This window comes from Pistacia vera, unplaced genomic scaffold (genome assembly GCF_008641045.1).
Source record: "Pistacia vera cultivar Batoury unplaced genomic scaffold, PisVer_v2 Contig138, whole genome shotgun sequence".
NCBI lineage: Eukaryota > Viridiplantae > Streptophyta > Magnoliopsida > Sapindales > Anacardiaceae > Pistacia > Pistacia vera.
In genome coordinates, this window is record NW_022195444.1 from 900,960 (window position 1) to 917,564 (window position 16,605).

A 16,605-nucleotide genomic window follows, 5' to 3' on the forward strand; every position below is an offset into this window, starting at 1 on the left:
TTCTACCTATACCCGGCCCAACCTGTTTTTTGACTGGTTACACGGGTAAACCCGCGGGTACCCGTTTTTTCCAAAAAAAAAACCCTAAGTCCTTGCCTAACCTATTAACGCCAGTATGCCATCCAACTGACCAACTCTAAAACAAACTCTCTTCTCTCTCGTGCCTCTGAACTGAATCTCTCATCACTGTCAGTGTTCACGTTTTCATTCTCTCAATCTCTCATCTCCTCTGTTCCGTGTTCACGTCGCCGATCGCCGTCATTCATCATCATCGGCTCGTCATCTCCTCTCTCTGTCATCGTCGGGCGTCGCAAGCTCGTCATCTCCTGTCTCTCTCTGTCACAAGCTCGTCATCTCCTGTCTCTCTCCGTCGCAAGACTCCATCATTAAGGGTATTTACTAGACACTAGACAGTAGATTGTAGTATGTACTTGTGTAAAAATGTTCAAATTTTTTAGTTTTAGAGCTAAACTAGATGTATCATTTTTGGTTATGGTGTAGTTAAACTAGACAGTGTTATCATTTTCTGTTTTATTAATTGTGGTGATAGTGGCATTCTGCTAACATGGGTTCTGGGCTTTGAAATCTCAAGATGAAAAGGCATGGACACTTAGTTGTTATATTATCTATAATGGATTAATGGGTGGATCGATGGAGGGATGTTTGTTTTGGGATTTGAGAGAGTCATTTCTTGAGTTGGTATTTATTCATTGTTGTTATATATATATTTGCTATACTATTTATTGTTATTATACGGTGGAATAAAAGAGATTTATATTGTTATTATCATTTATATTTTTTTCTCCTCTGTTTTCTTGAATTTATAATCTTATTGAACTTATGCGTTCTGAAACATTCTGTTATCATCGTCAAACACAAATCATTGTTTCAATCTGAATTCTGACAGTTTAAAATCAAAAGAAGGTTTTTATGGGGATAGGATAGCAAATACAATTCATTGTTTTCCTCTTCCATGCTATTTGTTTCCATGCAACTTCATTATTGGTTTATAGGATACTTAATAATAGAGACTGTGGTAATAAGTGCTGCCCTGTGCCTCATTTGGTTGCTGGTTTAATCCAAGTGCCTTTTTCTGTGATATACATCCTGGTGTTATTTCTTTCCCTCTTCTTTTTCCAAATGTGTTTTTTCATTGATCATAATGTTGTCATAGCAGCAACATCCAGAATGCTTTCTAGAGGCTAAAGCTAGTCATAGTTATGTACATCTCTTTTATTGATTGTACCAGCGGAATGGGAAGGTCAAATTCTAAGAGGTTCAATAGTTTTTCTTGTTTCCTAATAGATTATTGGTCAATCAATTTTGTGTTGTACATGTCTTTATCGAGTCTGAGTGGTTTTTGTTCATAAAACCTTCTGAATATTACTTTAGCAAATTATTCAAACTGGAGACTTCAACTTCTGACATGGCCATGCCTTTTTTTTTCTTTTTTTTTAAAGTAATGGTTGGATTACATTTATGTTTGTGGTGATAGAAGTTTTTGTATAACATTAAAAATTAGTAAAACACATCAGAGGCTTGTTAGATTTGTCGTGTTCCACTTGCTAAATTGATTGGGGTTTATATGCCATTTTGCAGGTTGAGATCTGTTTGACATCCAACATCAGAAGATTCAGGACTGAGACAATTTCTTCAATAGATATTCATCATTTTGGTTAGACTCGTCTCTGCTTTTGTTTCAACTATTAGAGATGAAGTCAGGTTGAAATAAACAAGTTTTTGTGTTCACTTAACCTGAAAACAAGCCTCTAGAAACCTTTTTGTTTGTTGTAGATTATTGTGTAGGTTTCTATCTCGTAACACAGTGTGTTGGTGATTGGAGTTGGAAGTTTTGTTAAGCTAAAGCTAGTCATAGTTATGTAAAATCTTTCATTTTCGGTTACTTATGGAAATTACATTTCTCAAGAATAAAATCTCTAAGGCCTTTATACTATGCTTGTTTCTTAATTCCACTGTTGCCTCGGAGCTCACTTCGACCAAAAAATGCAGAATCTTTGATATGCACTCGAACTTGGCTATATGGAAATGAGTTTGAAGGTAACATGTTAACATAATATTTCTTATATTTTATTATTTACATTTATTAATATTTGTAGTTGATCATTGTTTTGTAGATGATGAGGTGAATGATGATTCGGTTGATGATCTTGATTTGCCATTGACTAATCTCGAGACTGTGGAATCAAGAGACTCTATCACGCCCACTGTGGGATGAACATTTGCTGTCCTAAGAATGTTTTTTGTTGAATATTGGATTATGTATTTGTTTATTTTAGTTGGTATTTATAGTTTATTGACTTATTTTATTTGTTTATGTGTAATTGTGTATTAGTGATTTTGTACTTGTTTATTTTGGTTGGTATTTGTAGTTTTGTATTATATGTTATTGTTTGATTATGTGTTATTTGTTTATTTTGGTTCCTATTTGTTTATATTCTTAATTGAATTGAATTTAGAGTAGTTTATTTAGGGGGTGTAAATGTAAAAAATTAAAACTGTAGGAATTTTGGGGGTGTAATTGTCATAATTGAAAACTGTTAGGGGTGAAACAAAAACAAAAATCTGGAAAGAGAAAAAACGGGTCCACCCGTACCCGTATAGGGCAGGGCACGGGTCCAATATTTTGGACCCGTTTAAGGACCCGTATCCGTTTGACTCAGCCCACCCACCCGTTTTGCCAGGTCTAATCATCACTAATACAAAAAAACAAATACCAAACACAATAAACAAATACATAATTAGTAATTACCAGTACACATGAACAAATACCAACCAAAACAAACAAATACATCATCACTAATACACAAAAACAAATACCAAACACAATAAGTAAATGACACGAACAAAATTACAAACACAAAGGCATAAGATAAATTTAACTTGACTTGACATTGTTCAACTAAAAATATTCTTGTCTAGCTCATGTTCATTCCACAACGGGGGTGATAGTAGAGTCTTTTGATTCCACAATTCCTGGATTAGTTAATGGCACATCAAGATCATCATCCGAATCATCATTCACGTCATGATTTACAATTATCAACTACAAATATTAATAAATGTAAATAATAAAACATATGAAATATTATGTTAACATGTTACCTATAAACTCATATCTATATATCCAAGTCCAAGTGCATATCAAAAATTCTGCATTTTTTGGTCGAAGTAAGCTCGATATTTGTTGAGCATTGTACTGTCAATACTAAAAGTGGACTCCGCAGCAACGGATGTTATTGGTATTGCCATGATATCACGAACCATCATTGCAGGTATAGGATAATGATTACAATTGCTCTTCCAATGCTCGAGAATATTCAAATTATGATGTTTGATGTGATCAAACCTTATCTCTTCCAAATAAAGATCCAACGCAGATTTCTCAGTGGTAATAAATTCACTCTCATAGTTGTCAAAATCCTGCACCATTTAAATAGTTAAGTATCAAAAGTTAAAATTAAACAATAAACAATAAACAATACTTTATTAATCACAAGAATCTAAAAAGTATAGTGACTTACACAAGTATGATCTACACGCCTACCACAAGTAGGACCACACTTAGGAGAAACAACTAAAGGTGGGGCGAGCTCGTAAGCTTGAAAAAACCTATGCAAATTATTCTTAACAACCTCCATCTTTTGTTGGGCAATAGTTAAATCATAAACTTTTTTGTAAGCATACTCCACAAACAGAAACTTGAGATGTGGGTCAAGAATAGTTGCAATAGTCAACACAAGACTATAAAAATCCCAATATTTTACAAATTTTGGGATCATTTGTTCCGCCATGGTCCTAATAACTTCATCCTCTCTTCAATTAAACGCAATTGAATTTCCCACACACATTTAAGGTACAAGTTTGTTGTAAGATATTTGGAGCCCGAGAATAAAGTTGTAATGTCATAAAATGGTTCCAAAAACTTGCATATCCTCTCTCTCTCTCTCTCTCTCTCTCTCCCTCCCTCCCCCCCCCCNTTAGAAACAGTGTGCAATTGCTTGGGTTTGAAAATGTTGTTCATGGATCCAATAGTCATGGAATGGGTTTGGGTGGAGGAAGATTCATTGTGCACAAGACATTGTGAATTAGGAACAGACAGTGGCGGATCCAAGATTTTTGTCGAGGGGGGGCCTCCGCAGCTCCATCATTGTTTGTTAAACAACTAGTAAAAACTTTAAAAAATCATGAAACCTTAAGCAAATAAAATAATACAATATCAAGAACCTAAGAAAAAAGAATGCAATAACGCTATACTTTCCTATTTGAATAAATTCATGAGAAGCAAAATTTTGAGTAAATGTATTAAGTAAACCTTGAGCAAAACCTTCTTTTATTTTATTATTTTTTTTTTTTGGCTTCCAAAGATTATAATATAAATTTTCATGACTTTGATCATACCTAGCCTAAACTAAAGTCAAGTAAAACTTAAATCAAGTCAACGTTGCATTGATTTTTTATATGAATTAATTAAAAAAAAAAAAGAATTTTCTTGGTATAAACATAAATAGTACCTCAAATTTCTTTATAATTTTGAGCAGCTGAACGGTGACATTTGAAACGTAGGAAAGTGGTGGGTGAAGGATAAAGAATAACGTTCTTTAAAATATAGTTAAGGTTTTAATTTGTGAAAACAATATCATTCTTAGACACAAAACAAAAAATAAACTCACAAGATCCATGTCTTTTTCCCTCAAATTAGAATAAAAAACCTCCAAAAAACAAGCATGATTCAACTCTAAAATAAATTAAATTGAAATGAGCAATACACATATGTAAAACTAATAAAATAGAAAACAAAGCTAATTGTGACACCTTGAGTAGTAAAAGCTTCAATAATTTCAATCTTCAAAAGTTTTAAGAGCGAATAGCAAGAGAAAGAGAGAGAGGGAATGAGAGAGTAAAGAATTTTGGGGATAAAATCATAAAAAAACAGGTAGAGTCGTGAAGAAGAAGAGTGGAAAGAGTTTTAAACTTTTAATATAATGTGGGTTTAGAATATATATATTAATAACAAATATTTTTGTGGGCTTGGATATATGTGTAATAGTTCTCATTTTTTTTTTTAAATCTAAGAGTAGGCCTGAGTATATATATTAATAACAATTTTTTTTTTTTTGGTGGGCTTATATATTAATAATTTTAAAAAAAAAAAATTGGACTAGATCCGCCCCTCTGTGTGTGTGTGTGTTTATTTGTTTATTGTTTAATCTATTTTTAGTTTTTGTAGATGATTAAATCTACATTCGAGTTGAACGAGGATGATCATGTGAGGACAAGGGTACTGAAAATCTTGTAGACTTATAGGGACAAAGAAGAGTGAATGCGAAGGACTTGGGGGACACTAGTGTGATGTTGGCTATAGGCACTCTAATGCTCGGCTGTAGGCACTCTGATGCTCAAGTTAACACAGTTGAAGGGAATGTAATACAGCTGAGAGCGAGAAAGAGTTTTACCAGAAGTGTTTGACTAGGGCACGACTTATTGGCGTAGAGTGGTTGAAAGTCGGCTCTACGGTGATTATTGGAGTAAAGTAGTCGGAACTAGACTTTATGGCGGAGAAATGCAGTGGTTCTTGGAAGCAAGAACTTAATAAACTGGAGAGAAGGTTGTGATTGAATGAATAATCAGAAGTTCTACCTTTGCTTTTATATGGGGCTCAAAGGGGTTGAGTCCTTGTAGAACTAGGTGTTCTTATAGTAGGAGTTTGAGTAAACAAGAAACTCATAGTGCTAATCCATGTAGGACTATAAATACTAGTTTATGTAGGACTAGGAGTCTTAGATGAACTAGAACTTGTATGGGACTATGATTCCTATTATGAAATTAATGTAGACTGATGGGCAAGAGCCTGGTTTAGCTTAACTTGTAGGAAGGCTGAACTCGTAGAGTGGTCCAAAGTATAGATTGGCCCAATTCGTAGGGTAAGCTTGATCGTAGAGTGGTCCAACTCATACAATAGCATAATTCATTAAGTAGGCTGACTCGTGGTGTGGATCAACTCATAGAATGGGCCGACCCATAGAGCAGTCTTTCTTATATAATAGGTCATCTCGTTGGATGGTCTTTTTACAAAATGGATTTAAGCATGGACCTAACCAGAATTGGGCTATAGCACTAAGCCATATGTAGTGATTATATTGTTATTGGACCTGACAAAGCCTAGTACGATTTTTGGCCCATACAACTTTCATCTCTATAATCAGATTATATCACATTAGAAGGGTTTCTATGTGTGATATTATCGATTAGGCCTCATTCTCTACATGTCATTATAATTTGTTAAAAAAAAAAAAAAAATCATCGGTAATTTAATGAGTAATCCTTTCAGTTAGGTTAGGAATCTTTTTCACGTAAACTTATTCCACAATAATTTAAAACCAAACAATAAAAAAAAATCCATTTCTCTTTTACCCAAAAAAAAAAAAAAAAAACCCAAACAATAAAAAAATTAATATCTCTCACATCATGAAGAAATTGAATTCCATAAGATTATGTTATTTCTGTGAGCTTATTGCGATTAAATCTTACCTTATAATTAAACCTTATTCTATTATAATCACCAAAATATATCTTACCATATCATCTATATGAAAATGATTAGAATTTATACATTTACCCAACTATCTAACTTTCACTGAAAAAATAAATGTATATTATGAATCTATGTCTATAAGAGGCAGTCAAAGTATTGGTTTTTCGCAACTTGGATAGCATCATTTATACCAAATTGATTAGAGCGTCAATTTTGTAAGATTATTTTATCAAATTATTAATGGTTTTAAATACAAGTTTGTGTATGATTGATGTACCTCAAACCACCCTGTGCCCATTGCAAACCCAACAGGTTATCCAAACTTAATCCAACTCTTATTGGGATGGGTTGAACCCAACTTAAATCAATTGGGGCGGGGGAAACCCGGCCCGATGGGTTGTGTTGCCATGATATTTTTACTCCAATTCCCAATTTCCGTACAATCCGACTTTGTGTTATTTAGATCATCTTCAACCCATTGTACCAATTTGGTGCAAAATTACACTAAATTGGTGTAAAACACTATTCTATCTCCAACCCATAACACCAAATATTACACCAAAAAAAATACTTCTTAGAATATTCTTTAGAATATTTTTTTTTCTTTTATTGTAATAATCAACAATTAAATCTATTTCATTCATTATTTTTGTATATATTAATTAAATATTGAGAATGATATTTTTATTAAATAATAATTATTTTAAAAATTATACTAATTTAATAAAATTAAGCATTTATTTAATCAAATAAACATTACATTTAATATAAAAAACATTACATCTAATATAAAATGATTAAAAAAAAAAAAAAACAACAATAACACAAAGGTAAAATTCCATATTGATAGTAATTTAATTTTTCGAATTAGTATGTTCTTCCCACAAATGATCAAAAAGATGTGTTGTCCATTCAAGCTTTCGAGATTTGTGGTTCATTCAAAAAGATGTGTTGTTCATTCAAGTTTTTGAGATTTGTGGCTCATTCAAAAAGATGTGTTGTCCATTCAAGCTTTTGAGATTTGTGGCTCATTCAAAAAGATGTGTTGTCCATTCAAGCTTTTGAGATTTGTGACTTATTCAAAAAGATGTGTTGTCCATTCAAGCTTTTGAGATTCGTGGCTTATTCAAAAAGATATGTTGTCCATTCAAACTTATGTTATAAAAGGGCATACAACACATTAGTTTTGAACACATCTCTTCTACTTCCTCTTAGAAAAAAAAAAAAAAAAGCATACATCTTCTTCATTTATGTTACAAAATGACTACACAACGAAGTTCTTCGTATACAAATGAAGAAGACATGCATCTATGTCATATTTATCTTGATATTTCTCAAGACTCGATTTTAGGTATAAACCAATCTAGTGATCAATTATGGTCTTGAGTTAAGCTTGACTACAATAGTTCCAAACCCGTGTTTCTCACCCAGGTTCGAAACAAAAGATCTTTACAATGTCGAATGCGACTGATCTTTAAAGCTATTTGCAAATTGAGGGGATGCGTACGTCAAATTGAAAATATGAATCCAAGTAGTGCTTCTAAGCAAGATATTGTGAGTATTTGTTACATTTCATTCAAGCTTTTTTTTTTTTATCTAATTGATTTTAACATTATATGTATATTGTTTTGTAGATGATTCAGGCCAAAATGTTACTAGCACAAGATAAAAATTACGAGAAATGTTTCAAATTTGATCATGTGTGGCCTATACTTAAGGATATTGAAAAATTTACAGATAATGTTAATGCCGCAGAAGTATTTCAAAGGCAAACCGGTAGGTTTGAATCACAAGAATCAGAGAATTCCACTTCAAAGTCTCCCCAATCGATGCCTTGTGACATATCGTCAAATTCTCTAAACATAAGTGATGAAAATATTGGGGGTAGTTTAGCTCAACGACCCATTGGGGTGAAGAAAGCAAAATTTAGAAGGAAAAATGATAAAGAAGTTTTAAACAGTTTTGAAACTATTCAAGAAGAAAATCGATAGCTCGCTGCTATTTTCACTCAGGGCAACTTAGATAGGGCACAAAATTATGAAATCCAAATGAAAAAATTGGCTTTGGCAGAATATCGAGAAGATAACAAAATTTTATTCAAGGATTTGAATTCTATAACCGATCCAAGCTTACGTGAGTTTTTTCAAAATAAGCAATTAAGAATTATGCAAAAAAGAGCTCAACAACAAGGTCAAGGATCTCAAAATAACTCTAGTTCTTTTCAATATTTTGATGATCTTACTGGATCCGAAACTAATCTACCAGAATACTAAATTGTTATTTTAGTTTATATTGTATTTTCTTTTAATTTTAGTGTTTTTAAATTAGTGTTAATTTTTATTTTGAGTTATTGTAGTTTAATATTTGCATTGAATAAAGTTCTATTTTTAATTTTTCATCATTTTTTAAATTATATTATTATTATGAATTTATTATTATAAATAATAATCAAATTAAATTAAATACAAATACTCAAATTTGATGTGATTTTTGGTGTAAAATTTAATACTCAAATTCACTTAACAAAATTAAAAACAAAAAAAAGCAAAATTAAAAAAAATATATATTTTTTATTTGTGCTACAGTGACACGCCATTTTGGCGTGGTGCTTGGCGTGGGTTGGAGATGCCCTTAAAGAGCTAGAGCATCCCATCCTACTGGGAGCACCGTTCCTCTCCACAATTAGCCCAGTGACTGTAGACAAGGACGGCATCATCGGACCCATTAAAGGTAAAGGCCGGCAGGTCTTCTTTAAGTTCTGTATGCCTAGCCTGAGTTCTCAGATTCTTTATAAGGACTCATCCATTTTCATTTTAAAGGCGAACATTTCCATTGAGTGACTGTAACTGCTATGGTTTACAGTCAATAGTTCTTAACCAACCCTTTCTCTTAGAGCTTTAAGAGAGAATAGGGAGTAAGGGGGGACCTTCGCTTCATTAGAAATTGGACCCGGACTTTCTTCTTTTGCGGAGCCCTGAGAAAGTCATCGGCGGCGAGTTAGTACAGTTTTCCTGCTGCTGATTTGGCCCTGCGCTGCTATGGAAATACATGTATTCAAGTACAGATACTAAGAAAGATATTATGCTTAGTGTTAGGGCCAAAAATCGTCCTTGGCCCAAATAGGGAAACAGGACCACTAGTGAAGAATGACCAGGCCCAGTCTTGCAGAGGCCCAATTCGGATTAGTCCTATTTGATACGAGGTATAGCCGGCCCAAACCACATGGGCGCGAACCTCCTAATCCCAGTCCACTTCCTGGGTCCATGGGCGAGTCCAGAGCCCATAGCCCCCTCAGTATTTTCCTATTCTTAATCAATCCCCTATTCAAGGTCGCCTTCCCCTTTCCTGATCACTTTCCCACTTGGAGTTAATTCTCCTAATCAGAATCAACTTCCTATCCGGACACTGGTAAGACAACTTATTACGGCCCTGATTCTTCTAAGGTTGGCATCAGAGTCATACTATGACTCCTACTCCCACTAGGATTGGGAGACCAGACGACCACTATATAAGCAGAGGCCAGCCCTCTCACAAGAAAACACATTCAACCTTCACATCGAAAGCTCTGACTTGAGAGCTTCACATCACTGCCGTAGTCACAGTCCCCGACTAGACTTCCGGTAACCTTCTATTCCCTAGCCCTCACTATATTAGCCTTTCAGCCTTGCTGACTTGAGCGTCGGAGTGCCTACGGCAAACACTACCCTGGTGTTTCCCATTCGCTTCACGCGTGTGTTTCTCCATGTGTGCAGGTACAATAGATCACTGGTAGCCTCAACCTCACGGGATCAGACCCCCTTTTCCGTACAGGTAGATTTTTACATCTACACTTAGAAAGTCCAACTATTTTGAGCTTCACTCAGAGCTGTGAAAGTGATACACCTGAAAAAAATATCCTTCCTCACTTCCACGAAGCTGCATTAATTGCAACAGAAATGAACTCAATTTCATACGATTACAAAATGCTTCCTCTTTTTCTCATCTCGGAGTCTCGAAACAGAAACCAAATTCTTAAAATTTTCATGGCCCGTTTGTGTACCGGTACGATCACGGGTCGCAGAATTGCTCCAAACCAAACAAAAATCGGTTCAATCTGGTCCGAGGAGCCACAGTACGGGTCATCTCTTACACTGTCTATCCCATAAAAACCTAGATTATCGAGATAGGTACGCATTCGAAGATCTCGAATCGTGCCGCCTATGGAAGCAAGGTCGATTTATATATATTTTTTTTAATGAAAATCTATTACAAGTTTTGTTAGCTACACTGTGTGTGTGTGTGTGTTTTTTTTTTTTTTAATTTTAATTTTTATGAAGCCAAAATCTTTACTCTTATGGATAGTGAAGAGCTATCTGTTTTTAAAGAGAGATGCTATTAAGGAAAAGATATGTGTATTGGGTTTGTAATGAGTCTAATGCATGCTACTTCTACTGAGTCTGAGTCCGAGTTTGGTTGTCGAGTCTATAATTTATTTTCTAAAGCCAAATTTGCTGAACTTATAAGTATGTTAGATGCACTGATGGGATGATTCCTGTAAAATATCAAGCAATTTCTTTTATATGTAAAAGTATATGTTTTATTTAAACTTGGAGTTAGTTAGCTTATGAAATCATCGTATCAATGATTAACTTAAAGTTTTATTAACTAGCTTATTATGGTTTGTCCTGTTAATTAACAAGATTGCTGCTTATCAAAGTATCTTTAATTATAATATGATGCAAATGCAAATGCAAATGCAAGTTTTCTGAAATTAGTGTCTCTGTTTTGTTCTTAAAAAGATCGTTTAAGTTTTGAATCTCTGGTAACTTTTCTTTGTAGGTGATCCTTTGACTTGAGAGAAACAAATGTTGTTTCTAAAGAAGCCAAGAAATGGTTTTCGCCATGCAACCTCAAAGAAGTTTCAATCACCGAGGATGCCAATAATTGAATTAGCCAGCTATGACTGCAGCCCGCATTTCATCAGAGAGACTAATATATAAATATCAGAATTGTTGGATATTGAAGAAGATGAAGTTGGTACACTTCTCTCTAGAATTTGTGGATCAAATCAGATATTGTGCATGCATTGTTGTGTTCTGGAGTGCCACATTTGGATTATTTTTGGGAGTTGAGTTTTATAAAAGGAGTGGTCGCTTCTCCTGAAAGTTTATGTTTTTGGATTATATATCAATAGTCTCATGCAAATGGTAGCAGAATCAAACCCTTAGGCACTCTTGTAAAACATGGTCGGTGCCACCAATCTAGTGATGATCTCATTAGATTGGGGGATTACTTTAATATTCACTCTACTTCATATTGCAAAAACACTTTTAAGTTGGCTTAATTTTAACATGAAGCATATATGATATCGCATAGTGTTGCATTCCCTCAAATCATATACATAAAAATTAGATCACATGTGTATGCTTTAATTCTGACCTTACTTTTACCAAGATAACTATTTGATTTATATGGTGTCTTAAGACTTAGTTAATTTGCTTGGTGGGTTTTACTGGATTAATCCTGATTGCACAAGCCTGAGCTTGCACCAACATTTTGTGGTGTTTATGTATTTCAGGATAATTTTGAAGTTAATGCTTCATCCCCTTTTCCTGAGACTAAAAGCTCTACACCCCTTTTGCCTGAGACCGAAAATATAAATGAATCTCAATTTTCTGTTATATTTATATATGTGGTAAAATTATTGGAGAGCTAAACTTAACTAAGAATATGATTACCTTCTATGTTATTCTTCTAATGATTTTTTTATATCTTATTAATGGGTTTCAGGATGTTATAATTAACAGTAGCACAGATTCTACTCTTGGTTCGCCCACAGTGACTGAGCACTATAGCTGCATGGATGTTGATCAAAGAACGAATGATAGGAGAAAGGTGAACTATCTAACCGAGTTAGGAATTTTGTACTTATCACGAAATTAAATTTTTTCCTAGGAAATTATTCATTTTCAAGTTCTAAGTACATTCTCTCTTGTAGATGATTCTGAAATGGTTCCTGGTTATTGGCAATGTCATTTTTGAGGTTTTAACAGCCGTTTTCAATCAGCTTTCGTCTCCACAGAAGTCCCTTTTTGCTCAAATTGCTATGTTGACATCTTTCATTACCTAGGATTTTGCAGTATTGAGAATTTTTGCAAGTGTGGTTAGGGAAAGTATGCTTGGAAAATGAAGGCAAATTATTTTGGTTTTATAATGTTAGAGATGGCAAGCCTTTTGGTACATTTATGGGTATCTTTGGACTGGTTTGTGCCACTCTTCAGTTTATTTAACAGGAGTTGCTTATGGGATTTATTGTCGTCGACATGTCAATAGTTGATAGAAAATAGAAGAAAGAAGCGAAAAACGTATGGGGTTTTGTGAAAATTAATTATCTCAACGAATAAAAATAGTAGTCTATAAATAGACAGTACACATCATAAAAGATAATGTAACTAAGTCTACCATTGGCCTCAACTCCTATTAACTAGGCAAAGTAAAACCACTACTTTTAACCACTAAATAAATGACTACAGACCCAGTCAAAGACCGACTTCACAATGAATAAATAAATAATAACTCTTAACACTCTCCCTTGAATTGATATCAGTATAAATCGGTTTAGGAAGAGACGGCTTCAACAATTCAACAAAACTGCTAAGCTTCCTCTGAAACAAAGTCCTTTGAATAGCATACTCCAAGCATTCTTCTAAGTTTCACAAAGGCAGGAGACTGGAGAGGCTTGGTTAGCAAATCTGTTATCCGATCTTCACTTTTACAAAATACCAACTCAATAACACCATTGTTGCATAAATCACGTAAAAAATGAAATCTCACATTAATGTGCTTGCTCCTACGATGTAGAACCGGACTCTTTGATAACTTTATTGCATAAACATTATCATAATAAATTAAAGTTGGACCTTGTTGCTGATTATGTAGAACTCCAAGTAGCCTTCGCAACTAAATAGCTTGAAATGAGCTTGATGCTATAGCAACGAACTCAGCTTTAGTAGTTGATAGTGTTACTATTTGTTGCTTCTTTGATGACCAAGTAACAACTCCAGAGCTCATTATAAACACAAAACCAGATGTACTCTTCTTATCATCAAGGTCTCCAGCATAATCAATATCTGAAAAATCAAATAGCCTTGATTTTTCAATAGTTTTAAACATGATTCCAAAATCTGCAGTGCCTTTCAAGTAACAAAAAATTCTCTTAGCAGCTAAGAGATGGACTTCAGATGGATTCTCCATGTATCTACTGATTAGGCCCACAAAATACATTATGTCTGGTTTTGTGGATGTCAAATACATAAGGCTCCCAACAATCTGCTTGTATAGAGTAGCATCTACCCTTTTTTCTGTTTCATATTTTGTGAGTTTTAGACCAGACTCAGTTGGAGTTGAAACTGGATTACAATCCTTCATTTGGAACCTGTCTAAAATATCAAAGACATATTTCTTTTGTGAAATAAAGATACCAGCATGAGATTGCACTACTTTAATGCCAAGAAAATAGTGCATCAACCCCAAATCAGCCATTTCAAATTCATTCATCATAGATTTCTTAAAATCAGCAAGCATAACTCTGTCATTACTAACATAAAATAGGTCATCAACATATAAGCACACAATAAGCATCTTCCCATCTGTTTCAGATTTAGTATAGAGTGTATGCTCATAAGCACATCTGAGAAAACATTCTTTAGCAAAGTAAACATCTATACGACTATACCAAGCTCTAGGTGCTTGTTTTAGTCCATATAATGTCTTCTTTAGCTTGTATACCTGGTTTTCATGACCTGTAACGCTCACATGGAGGCGCGTAATTTAATTTATACTCTGATACAAAAAATGTAATACTTTATTACTTGTTTATATGTGTATTTTCTTATATATATATTTTTATGAGTTTTATTGATTATTTTACGAGTATACTAGCTAGAAAGAAAGTATTACATGACTTTGTTTCACATATTCGGGAGGATGATCAATATACACCTCTTCTTCCAATTTCCCATGCAAAAAAGCTGATTTTATATCCAATTGATAGGCAGGCCATGAGTTTTGGGCAGCAACGGATAATGCCAATTGAATAGTATCAAACCTTGCTACTGGAGCGAACACTTCTTTGTAGTCGACACCAAATTCTTGTTTGTACCCCTTTGCAACGAGTCGAGCCTTATACTTATCAACTTCACCATTCTCCTTCAATTTAGTCTTGTTGACTATCCCCATTGTTCTTGCACAATAATCAGTAATGGACTCACCATCATTCATTTGCAATGTCTCAAAATCCCTTCTCAAGGTTTGAAGCTATGCACGCTTCACTCTAGACTAACCTTGGTATTTTTTCTTCATTGAATGTCAAATCTGTTTGCGAGTTTCCTTTTGGAGAATAGTCTCCAAATAGAACATTTGATTGATTGAAATAGGTAATTTTTTGCCTTGAGATCCTTTAAACTCTGTTCTTCCAATTTCTTTTGTTGAGCTTCTATCAACACCACTCCATTGGCTGGTTCAATCACACCTGTTTCCACGATGGTCTAATACTCCTTGGATTGCAGAAAATTTTCCATCAACATGCTCCAATGATCATAGTACCATCAAAGTGAGGGATTGCTGATTGAACATAGTTGTCGCTGGACATGTTTGCTGCTGCTACTACAATTAAAGCTAAAACTTTTCCTTTTCCCTCTCTGAATCTCTGATACCACCGATAGAAAATGGCCAGAAAGAAGCAAGAAATGTATAGGGTTTTGTGAAAATTAATTAGCTCGACAAATAAAAATAGTAGCCTATAAATAGGCAATACACATCATAAAAGATAAAGTAACTAAGTCTACTACTAACCTCAACTCCTATTGACTAGACAAAGTAAAACCACTACTTTTAACGACTAAATAAATTACTACAGACCGGTCAAAGACCAACTTCCACAATGAATAAATAAATAATAACTCTTACCAATAGTCCTATTAAACTGTCCCTTTGCTCCGTGGTCTTTGGCTCTTTGCTGTTGGTCTGCCATGCTCTAAAATATTTTGATGAGCAGCAAAAAGAGATGGAGTTTTTCGAGAGCTCTCAAAGTTCGTACATAGATTAGAATTTTGGGAAGTTGGACAATTTGATGGGATACATTTCTAAGTTCTATTGGAAGAGAAAGGTTTATATTATGTATACCAATCCTTATTAAAATAAATAAATAAATAAAAAATAAATAAAAATCTTCTTTTTGTTTCATCAACCTTAAATAAAATGAAATTTCCTTCTTTCTATTATTCCTCACCAAAAATGATTTCTTAACCACTATACAGATTTCTATCCTTCTCATAAAATAATTTAATCTGTCATAGAGCATAACTCCAAAGTGTTCAATTTTATTTACATTATTATGGTATTACGATTTCTTTTCTATGTTAAAAAAAAAAAATGAAGGGGAAAATCATCGTGTATGATTGTTACATGATTTATTTAATTCTTTTGTTGATCATTCATATTCATTTGTATGTAGTTTCAAACAACATGAGTTAATTTGTGTAGTATTATATTATTCCTTATATTAAAGAATTATGGATCCAAACATTGGGCTTACGGTGTCAAGGTATGGCGCTTTTTTTGGGCTTTGGGTCGTTGGTTTAGGGATGTTAGCTTAGAGAGTGAAATTACACTAAAATTTTGCTGGGAAATTGTCATTCTCCCTATTCTTTTCAAACATTACAGTTAATGTCCTTTTTATTATGATTAAAAATACATATATTCTTGGTTGAATTTTGTAAATACGTGAGAGAAGATGCCTCAACAATTAAATGAACTAAAATTTTTGGACAACAAAACATAGTGCATAGATCATCCATTACAATAGGTGCTTCTTCAAGGAGCGTGTATAATTTTTTTTTTTTTTTGGGTAAGTAGGAGCGTGTATAATTTGCTACTCACTTTGATGGTTTATATATATTGTTTTAAAACTCGACCTGTTGAAGGACTCGAAAAGGTGATCGGGTCACAGGTCGATTGGTCTAATAGATTAGATCAGTTAGGTCGGCCAGTGGCATCAGCAATAAAAATATTTT

At 33.8% G+C, this 16,605-nt stretch overlaps 1 long non-coding RNA gene across 1 annotated transcript; it reads left to right on the forward strand.

Moving 5' to 3' along the window:
- Nucleotides 1-11,542: 11,542 nt before the first annotated feature.
- Nucleotides 11,543-12,833, forward strand: LOC116122773. Its single transcript, XR_004126960.1, has 3 exons — nucleotides 11,543-11,565; nucleotides 12,323-12,427; nucleotides 12,531-12,833. It is a non-coding gene; the product is annotated as an uncharacterized LOC116122773 (long non-coding RNA).
- The last annotated feature ends 3,772 nt before the right edge of the window (nucleotides 12,834-16,605 follow it).